Here is a 7,434-nt window from a genome sequence, read left to right on the forward strand (position 1 = left end):
TTTAAGAAATAGGGTAAAACACTTTTGTACGGTAGGTAGAAGCAGAAGAAGCAGAAGAAACAGAAGAAGAAGAAGAAGAAGAAGAAGAAGAAGAAGAAGAAGAAGAAGAAGAAGAAGAAGAAGAAGAAGAAGAATAATTAGAACACGAAGAACACGAAAAAGACGAAAAAGACAAAGAACACGAAAAAGACGAAGAAGAAGAACTTCCGGTTGCTTTCAGTTGGCAGGCTAACTAAATCCAAGTTGGTGGAAACATGCTAGCTGGAGAATTAAAATAAATAAATTAGGAAACGACCAAGAAGCGCTATAAGAAGAAGAATCAACACAACGAGGTGGTGGGAATATAACTTTAACCTCCATTGATGCTAGCTAATGTTAGCTAACATTAGCACTGTTGACAGGTGACAAGTGAAATCTACCTGTGATGAAAGTTTCAACTTTTCCAACACCTTGTTTCAGCTAAGACAGCCCGCTCTGTTACAGTGCTTCAATGTGTATTGCTGGTTTCGTGAGCTGTGCAAAAGCTGTATTGTCTCTGTCATAAATGCATTGCTAATTGGTTGTCTATGTACACAGTTGTCAGTGTATTTCAGGTTTGACAGAGGTGTTGCCAACAGATGTATGGTGACTGATTCACCGGTGTGTATAGATGAAGTTTCCTTTGATGGTCCACTGCTGCTGAATTAAGTCTACAAATTAAATCCTTTATTAAAACATCACTGGATGTGTTTTTGCACCACGCAGCTGTATTGTATGTTATCTTTGGTAAACAGCAGGGATTTAATAACATTATCAGTGTCAGGTAGACGTTACCGGTGTGTGTGTGTGTGTGTGTGTGTGTGTGTGTGTGTTTGTTAGCTTTGTGTTTTTGAGCTGTGGTTGGCAAACCTCATCTCCTATATTTGAGCCTTAGAGATGGCCTCTGCAGAAATGAAGTGGACATCAGGGCAGCTCTAGTTTTGTGTGTTTTTTTGTTCTACAGTTTCAAGGACACAATATGGATATTTAAAGTGTGTGGGCACTTTCAGTAATTTCATTATATTGCATTGCATCTTTCTCAGGGATGGCTTTATGAGATTAAATATGCCTTCATCTTGTTGATTCATAGGATCTTGTTGATTTGAGAGCTACTTTAAATTATACTAATAATCATTATAATATCAGAAAAGTTCTGTTTGAACAGTGTGCTATGTAAGTTTGTGGATAAGTTTCTCATTTTAATAATACAATAACAAAGAAAGCAGTGAGTACGTGTAAAAGATATTCTCTTCAAATTTCCAGATTTCGTTGTAACTAACTGCAGCTGATAGTGACAGTCAAGAAGCAGATAAATCATGTTATTTGATGTGATTTGAATGAATATTGAAGCTTTGGAACTGATGATATTACCACATGCTATTTCACTGTTACTCCAGAAGGAAATTGTATTTAATGTACAGTGTGCAGCAGTAGATCCATTATAAGCTATATCTCCTGTGGATTGATTTAAGAGTGGGCACTGAATAAAAATGTATTCTTGCAGTAATGATTGACCTAAATGGCAACATTAGGTTTCAGAGCAGGAAGTATGGTCGTATTCATACATGTGAGAGGTAAGAGTTGTGGGTAGGCTTTTGCCTTTGGTAGCCTGGTTTGTCACTGTGCCTCTTTCTAGAAGTGAACATAGACATTTGCATCTAGACAGCATTGCCTTTTTCCATAATCATATTTTGCGTTTTTGTACAGGTTAAGGTTGTTATATACTCTCCATCTCTATTATTTTTCTTTGCTACTTTCCTAGCTCTGTAAAAAAAGCACAAATCCCATTAATACTGCAAACTCTACCCAGTAACCATCCTGCAGAATCTTTTTTTTGATATTTTGAGCAAGTGCTAAAAGAGTCCAGGAAATAATTTATTTCTCTGCAAGTGGGTCACTAAGCAGCAGCGGAAGGTGAAATATTGAGATGTATTAAATCATTCGTAGCTTAAAGGTGGGATGTTGCGAGCTTAAAGGAAGTGTCTGAGGAGGTTGGCCTGGTTATGTGTGTGTGTGTGTGTGTTTCTGCATGTACGTGTGTGTTAGATGTGTGCGTGTGGATGTACACACCCTGGTTCTTTAATAAGTTAGGGCCACTGGAGCCCAGGGTTTAATTAAGAGTTAGAGACAGATTTCGGCCTCAGCAGCACCATGCTGGTCTTCTCCTTGGACACACACAAAGACACACACACACACACGCACACACCCACACATGGGGATGTCCTTGGATGTTTTATGAATCACATTCCTAATACCTCTGAAATAAGATGAGTGCTTTGCAAGAAAAGTGTACAGGGAATAAAGGCAGATCTTAGAACATAATTTAGAGGGGAAAAAGTCTTGCAGTGGGGTCAAATGCAGATAGGAAATTACAACAGCTGTCTCCTACATTCCAAGATTTGTACATAAAGGCTCATTCAGATTGACCAAGAGACGAAGGTTACTGCTGATAAGTAAGTGCATGTATGTAAGGTAGGATTTATTCAAAAAAAAAAGGCTGCATTCATCTTGACACAAGAGTGATGGATTGCAGTTTTTTAAAGTTAAAACTCTCCCTGAATTTTATTTAAAGCAAAAGGGAGATAGCTCAGTGTCCTTGTGCGTGACACAGACGGGGCATGATCCCAATCAAAGCCGGGACTGTTTAAACTGGCCTTGGAGATTTACGAGGTGTGAGTTTTCATCTAAAACTCTCCGTCCCTCCCAGGCAGGGAAGGGTTTCACTCAGGGGCTACCTTTACAATAAAGTGAGATTAATGCTGCAAAGTTGTTCCATCAGTGGTACAGAGTGCAAATATGATTTCACTGATGAGGCTACCCTGTCTTCCCTCCCCTGCTCCATTTCTCATCCTCATTCCTCATCACATCCATTTACTTCACCAGATTCTTTTTATTTTTTTCACGAAAAGGGAAAAGCTTCTCGTTAGTATGCAGAGCAGCGGAAGTACAAACGGCACACTTCTCTTTTGCAGAAGTATGAAAATGAAATATTTATGAATATAAAGCGCTTTCTTTGAGCGAGCGAGAGAGAGAGGGAGACAGAGAGGGAGAGGGAGAGGGAGCGATGAGGATGGGGAAGATAACAGTTGTCATTTTGACACAAGCCTCCATTTCCTTGGTGCCTTACCTTCCTGACAGCTGCAATCCTCTTGCACCTGTTGGCCATTTGAAACAAAAGAACAGACTATGAGAAATAGCTCATCCCTTTACCTCTTTTAAAACTGTCTGTCTTTTGCCATATCTCTCCTCCTCCTCCTCTCCTACTCCTCCTCTCTTCTTCTCTTTCCATTGTTTCCCCGGCAGCTGTCACTTCAGGACTATTGGTGATATCTCTATGGCAGCAAGTAAAAAACATTTTGCACCATCCCAGCTGACAAACTGAAGGTGAATTAAATGCAAAATAGCTTTAAAGCCATGGAGCTGCTGCATTATGGGGAGATAGTATATGGAGGACTCTGAGTGCTTTTTAAGGGGTTCAACTAGTAGATCAGCTGTGTTCAGTTTAATAGCCGCATTATACTGGAACACTGAAAAGTTCTTCCAAACACCAAGAGGGGAATATTAATTCTCCACAGTCACAGTTTGCTGACTCTTTAATCAAATGAAAGTGTAAATCATGTTTTTTAATCATTGTGATTTCAAAAAACCCCAATTTAGTAAACAAACATGGTCGGATAGTAAAGGATAAATCTTAGATATGTTTTTTGTTGTCATAGTATTTATTTAAAAAACAATGTGGTGAATATAAGTTATTCAGTGAAGGTCAATTCTGATTCCAATAATATTGCATAAATAAATGTATTTACATGTATTTTAATGATTTAACATGAACACGATGCTTCTGTTAATACAACTGTCATTAAAACCAGAAACCACATTTTTTTTTACTGGAAATAATAGTGAAATATAAAAATAAAAAAAACAACCCCTATTATATTTAGTACAAAGGTGGATTGCTTCTTCGTCTTTTTAATAATTCTTGGCATGTTTATACCTTGGCCTGGTTTATTTTGGTGTTAGTTTGTAAATCCTGCAGGGGGATATTATCAGTCAAACAGACCTTTTCCATAGGAGACATATTGACATGTCAAAGTAGGAGAAGCACAGGTGTAAATAATAAAAATTAATGATGGCTGAATTCCATTTAGCTGCTTCAGTGTCAGGGTCCTTGTAAATTGTGTGTGCTGGCTCCATGAAACTGTCATGGTTTATATTGGTAACACTGGGTAAGATGGGAAACTCAGAGTTTTGGGTTTCAGAACAGCTGATCAGACAGGGATACGTTCATCAACCCTGAGTATGTTCACTCTAAGTTAAGCACATGCGTGGAGAATAAAAAGAAAACGCTACTAATTGAGCTCTGCTACTACGATTCACCATGGCAACAGGTAAATAAAGAGCAGAGCCTCCTTTTAAAGTACCAGTGGAGCTAGAAGTGATAATGCAGGACTCTGACAAAGGAAGTAGTGGAGACATTATTTAAAGATTAGTTGTTTAATTTAAGGAAATCAACATGTTTATCAGTCATACATTTCCTTAATGGATGATTAATGGGGGGAATCTGACTGTATATTATAAATACATTTTTAGAATATATTTATTATCTGTAACCTGATGGAAATAAAGGGCTTATTTGCTAACGGCTGTATTTATATCATGATAAGATGATTGAAAAAAAAAAACTGCTCATGATGATCATAAACCTTTCTAATTGAAAAATATCACACAGTGTAGTTGAGTTTACCTCTAAATAAAAAAATGAGTTGACTCATTCAACATTATTCTGAACTTCAATTGAACAATAACAAAAACACATTCCCTATGACCCCATGTCTTCCTGAATTTCAGCACGCAAAGGATGGCTGGTTTGCCCAGATGGTCACAAGTTTTTCAGCTTGTGCATTGACCATCCATTGCTAAACCTGTAAGATGGCAAAATATCTGTACCTGCAGTGTTCAACTTAACATTTCTCACCGACTGGACCCCAGTAGATCAGATTTACTGAACCCTTGTATATTTTAACTGGCCCAAATAAAAAAAGGAGAGAGGTGGAAGGGAGAAAACTACTTTTCCATAAAACCTAGAGCGACCATAGGTGAAGGGGAGCTAACTCTTTACAATTATTGAGCGGTGTTGATTAACTTTTTACATCCCCTGGTTTATGTTGTTGTTTGCCCGTTGTGTCCAAGACATGAAGTGTCTTAGCTGATGGATTGTCCAGCACCCGCTCTGCCATCACTCATGACAAATGTTCCTTGTGTCTAAAGCCTGTTTTTGTCAGGGAATCAAGGGTTAACTTCAGTCTGTTGATCGCCCCATTCGGGTCCAGAATCAAGCCATTAAACTTCCCCAAGGCCATCAGGTTGAGCCCTCCATGGAAGATTGCACTGCTAAATTTGAGAAATTAATCAAATGGGCATACCCGCTTTACTCAAATTTTGAAATGTTGTAAAATTTCCTGAGCAATCTCTTTACTCTAGCTCAACTATATGCAATGACATGAAGTAAATTTAAACATGATGGTAACAGCTGTTAAACACATGAATACTATATACACCCACTATTAAATGATGTGTATTAATTGATCATACATTATGTCTTCATATTGATATTTTTTATATTTTTATATACAGAGATTACGAAAGTACCATTTCTGTTTTGACAACCTGAAAACTACCTTATCAATGAACTAGCCTGTTTTTGTGTTAAAATCATAATTTATCAGACAGGAAGGTGCTCTGTTAATTCATCAATGTAGAAAACCACAAACACAACATAATCAGATTTCTCCATTTTACGTTTTTCTTTTTAGTCCATAGGCCACCTTAGCTGGATTACTAAAGGCCAATAATTTACACAGGTGTTTTCATTTATTGTGGCTGAATAGACGTCTGCTTAGGAGGTGGGTGAAGCTATGCTGAAATTGCTGTTGTGTGGTGCCTGTTACATGTGAGGGAGTCCTCAATGATTAAATACCCTGTGTGAGTTTAACTGAACTTGAACTTGTCATATTATTTTTCTAGGAATTCGTTGACTGATTATTTACAGTCTCTAATTCCAGCTCTGATTAACAGCGCTTGCCCTATTTTGTGGCTACCCACAAGGTTTGATTATAATTAAAATCATCCAAAGAAAATTATTCCTTGTGAGAAGCTACCTCCATAGCTACTGTTTCCCGTCATATGAATAGGATCTTCATTTTTCTTGGGAGACACTGACATGATAAAAACAGTTGTCTCTGATTTTGGCAGTCTGCATTTCTCTCACGAGCGTGAATGTCTTTTATATGAGATGTGTATTTATCTTGGATGATTGTGTAGCCTCAGTACCCTTCACAGAGGGTAGATGACTTATTGATTAAAAGGACTCATATATTCAGATGAGGCATCTGGAGAGCCCCGGGGGCTTGTTTTAGTCATGAAATCAACCCCCCTCCCCCTCTCTTCTCCATCCCCCTCCTTTTGAAACACCTCCCGCATGGTGACATCCGCTATAGCTCATAATCACAGAGAAAAAAACAACTAAACAGAAGTTCTGGTAATTCCACTTTATCGTTTGTTTCTTTGAGATTCTGTATAATATTGCAGTTTGGCAGTCTCATAACCTTGTTTTCAGTATTTTGTGTAATGTGACCGTTCTGTTTATTACCCCTAGCATGCAAAATGAATATCACTTCTGGGTTTTTACAAATAATAAATTAGATTTCCTCTCACATCTCTGCTGAGTTGCCTAAGAAGAGCTGCAACTCGATTTACTATTGTCTATTGGCTTTTAATTTCCTACAGCAACCGTCTTAAACAATAAGTGTAAAAATAAATCTCTGCATTTTTAATGCTATGGCCCTCGGGAGGGAAATATGTATCTGACAATCCAACACTTGGACTCTGCAATGTGTTCCTTACACAAAAGCTCATAAGTTCATGTTCCAGATGTGTGTGTCTGGATTTTACTCAAAATGTTATCCAAATAACTCCTAGATTTTTCACGACATTTAAGAAATTGGTTAACATTAGTAAGCTGACAATAACGAGGTTGCTTAACGGTATGTAAATGGCCTGCGTGTTTTCTATACTCATTAACCTCTTTCAGTTGGCTTTCCTATCCTGCATTCTTCTCTTGATCATGTTCAGATGTAAAGGTCAACAGCTGGGGGCAACAAAGCACAAAAGTCCCCGTCACTCTTGCTTGTTGAGCCAGGCCATAAATTCACTCACTAAATGTTGTGCTAGGCCATCACTGATCTAGACCATGTGCCAGCTGGGTTGTGAAAGCTTCAGATTTACTGTGCCTTTCCACCAAGGAGCCAACGTAACCTGCCTCTAATCTGCCCCAGAGCCTGGGATTTGCCCTGTGTTTACACAGGATTCTGCACACACACCCTCCTGAGGTCAGTTAATGGGACGTGGACTGGTGGA

The sequence above is a fragment of the Anoplopoma fimbria genome, chromosome 6 (genome assembly GCF_027596085.1).
Source record: "Anoplopoma fimbria isolate UVic2021 breed Golden Eagle Sablefish chromosome 6, Afim_UVic_2022, whole genome shotgun sequence".
Classification (NCBI taxonomy): domain Eukaryota; kingdom Metazoa; phylum Chordata; class Actinopteri; order Perciformes; family Anoplopomatidae; genus Anoplopoma; species Anoplopoma fimbria.